At 40.9% G+C, this 3,668-nt stretch overlaps 1 pseudogene; it reads right to left on the bottom strand.

Annotated features, from left to right (window-relative positions):
* Nucleotides 1-252: 252 nt before the first annotated feature.
* Nucleotides 253-395, bottom strand: LOC112819472 (U1 spliceosomal RNA; annotated as a pseudogene).
* Nucleotides 396-3,668: the final 3,273 nt, after the last annotated feature.

The following is a 3,668-nucleotide window of genomic DNA, read 5'->3' as shown; positions in this document are numbered from 1 at the left end:
ACGGTTTCCTATGGATGAAAAAAGCGGAGGTGCAAATACAAAACCAGCAAAAAAGTTCAAACTTACGGGTTTTCTTCAGCAGACAAGTCAGGCAAAAAGAAAATCGAGTTGCTTAAGAACTCACACTGAGCTTCTCAACATAGCTCGCTCTCACCACTTAGTGAATTCGTCCTGTGAGAACTGGGGGCAAAACGCAGGGGGCGCAACTACAGGGGCCGAAGAGCTCCAGTGTGGTCTCAAACCTGAGAGGGTCAGGGGAAAGCGCGAACCAGGGCCCCACTACCACAGATCGTGCAGGAAGTGGCAGGGGTGAGCAGAGCCAGAGTGCCCTGGTTAAGCATCACCCTGGGAAAACCACCTCCGTGATCATGGTATCTCCCCTGCCAGGTAAATATATAATACTAGTTTTAAAGATGGAGCTGTGTATCAAAAGAAGCTGCTATAGAATAACGGAAAGTGGTTCCTCTTGAGACAGGACAAAGCAGATAAGGCTGCGGGGAGAACGGAGTGTTCTTTTATACCACTGAGCACTATTTCATTTTGTAGAATATTTGTGTGTAATAATGTAGGCAAATATTCCAAATATAATGTTAAGTGAAAGGGGAGGATTAAAATTGGTAAAAATTTTATAGCAATATATAGCTATTGACATAAATTTACCAAATTCCAAATATACATGCCTTCTGTTAATATAAAATCTGAATACATCGAACTACATTTTTTAAAATATACTCAAAGTAGTTATCACTGCATGATAAGCTAATGGTAATTTTAACCTAATTTTTTATCTTTTTTAACTACAATAAGATATATTACTTTCTTAGGCAGGCGGAGAACTTCTTAAAAACTTTTCTGACCTTCAATTACTAAGGAAATGGCTGAATTGCAAACAGGAGTCACATGTAACTGAGGTGCCTTGGACCAGAGCCGCTTAAAAGATACAAATTGGGTAGCACTGGGTCACAACCTTTCTTTGCTGACTTTCACGCTGCCTGCTGTCCCAGGATTCTTCTCCTGCAAAGAGCTCCCAGCTGCCCAGAATTTCTGGGCATTCCCAGGGGCTGCCTCAAATGTGCTCAAATGGGAGCCATCCCATGTGGTGTCAGACAAGGCTGCTGTGTCCTCTGCATGTAGCTCTGCCACCCAGCGGAAGCCCTGGGGCCCTGGAGGTGACACTACTGCCCTGTGAACTCTGGAGCTGTCAATCCACCAAAGCCTCCCTCTACCCTACCTCTGCCCTGAGTTACAATCAGCTTGTGGGCTATGAAAGAAATTCCGCCAGGGCCCTGGAGGTTTTCTGTGTTTGGGTTTTTTTTTTTTTTAAGATTTTATTTATTTATTTGCTAGAAAGAGTGAGCACAAGCAGGGGGAACAGCAGGCAGAGGGAGAAGCAGGCTCTCTGCTCAGCAAGAAGCCCAAAGCAGGACTTGATCCCAGGACCCTGAGATCATGACCTGAGCCAAAGGCAGACAACCAGCTGAGCCACCCAGGCATCCCATGGGCCCTAGAGTTTTAGAGAGATTTCAGTAAAAATAGCTCTTTCTGAATTTCATTTATTGGCATGTAAACCTAAAGTTTCACACACACACACACACACACACACACACACACACACACACAGTGTGCATAACAATCAGTGTAAAGAACTGGGCAATAGAAAAGCACTCTATGGGATGGATGTTCTTTCTTGACTCCCCATATTCCCTGGGGGCTTCAGTGGAGCCAGAACTGCCAGCCAGACTCCCTCTTTCTTGAATCCATCTGGCTCAGTTCTTTCCTTGGGGGCAAGTGTTCAACACGTGCGTGTCTTTGTTGAGTTACATTGGCACGGTGCAGAGCACTTGGTGAGCATGCAATGATTGCTGATTGATTATTAACTGGTGAACAGTGCCCATTGAGGCCCCCCACAGAAGGCCCTGTAGAATAAAGCAGTAAACCAAATCCTGTGATGTTGCCATTTTATGAAACAAACTGTTCACATATTGGCGATATCACATGGGTCAATTCAATATAAGAAAAATATCCTACCTGAAATAGCCAATAAACCCAGGGAAATGTTCCCTTGGAAGATTTTGAAAACCCCATTCTTGGATATCTTTTATAATCTACCTGTAGCTATTAAGTATTCATTTTTTAAAATACCCTAAAAGTCCAAATTCTAAACTGTAAATACTCAAATATCCCAAAGCCCAGACACCAGAGATGAAATTTGATTCCAACGACTTTGTTCAGCCATGAGTCCCTAAGATGGTGTGCAAAAGGCCAACTGTTAACAGTCTACCGGGAGAGAAAGCAGTTTTGCTCACTTAAATCTCTCCGTCTTGGCCCAAAAGCTGCTGAGAAATATCTCCTGGGGCCTGGTAAGTTGGGGTTTCTACGTGCAATAAATCCCACACTGTGCCTTGCGTCCCACCCTTCAGCAGATTCATCTGCCTGCAGATTGATGTTTGGGGACCATACCAACCTTTGGAACGGATGTCAATAGTGGTGATTCGTCCAATAGATGAGAATGTTGCTCACCTAGCAGCTTTCTTGTGCCTGGCTCAAGCCTCTGCAACTGAAGGCAGTAAAGGTAACTGACAATGTAATTTATCCACACTTCACCTGGAAAGAGTATCATTTCTTTGAGCTCTCTAGAGACCCTCCCCTCACAAAAAGGCCCGAGATGCCTGTCAGACCAAAGAACGCCTATCATGTTTTATTACATGGAATGAAACATAAGACTTTATGCTCCATTAGCAGAAGGTTTCATTTTCACTCCAAGAAGGTGGTTCAACATTACAATATCTTATCTTGTTCTTTCTTATGTTTTTAATATAAACGGCCTTAAAATTCCCTACTCTCATCCCTCACACCCACCACCTCAGGCATCCAGAAGCTATCTTATCAGATTTTACAGTTAGACATAATGTGGTATTGTAAGGGTGCTGATGTATATGCGGGGTGTGTGTGTGTGCGTGTGTGTGTTTAAATAAAACTACAGCCTGATAAAAAGAAGAAGTTTGCTCTCTAGTGGCTGACTTATAAAAGGCTCTGAAAGGCACACAATAAGATATCTTAGAAAAAGAGGAAATTTAACAGCGATATTTCTTTAACAAGGTCTGAGTAATTATTTTGTTGTTTTTTTTATTTTTCCTTACAGTGAACAACTATATCATAGAAAATGTTTTGTGAATATTTTTTCCAATTAAAATTTTTTCTATCAACAAGCTAATTTCAATTCTAAATTCTTAGAGTAGCAATTAGGTTTCTGGTATTTTATTAGCATATATTGTACGTTTAGAAAGCTCTATGGATTTTTTTAATACCAGATAATAAATGTCTATTATAGACACGTTGCTCAATAATATATTATCATTAGAGCTTTTTATACCATTTTTAGCCCTCTGCAGAAAGATTATATAAATTCAATGAAAAATCGTATAATTTTTAATATGATGCTAACTAATATCATTGTATTACTCCTTTTTCTACAGCAACTCAATTTATAAAATGTTACTATAATAAGAACTATAAATGAAAACATTTATTCAGTGTGTCCCTCTTTTTAACACTCCCCCTATCATGTTTTACTTTCCCATTTTATTTTCCCACTAGTTCATGTCTGTCTCCCCAAGTCCACACTGTTTTCCCCAACTCTCTCCAGTACCCCTGGTCAGATAATAGGA

The sequence above is a fragment of the Callorhinus ursinus genome, unplaced genomic scaffold (assembly GCF_003265705.2).
Source record: "Callorhinus ursinus isolate GAN/ISIS: 27379988/994484 unplaced genomic scaffold, GSC_fseal_2.0 scaffold6, whole genome shotgun sequence".
In the NCBI taxonomy this organism is placed as follows: Eukaryota; Metazoa; Chordata; class Mammalia; order Carnivora; family Otariidae; genus Callorhinus; species Callorhinus ursinus.
Note: the sequence above shows the minus strand (reverse complement) of the source record. Positions and strands in the feature narration are given on the sequence as shown.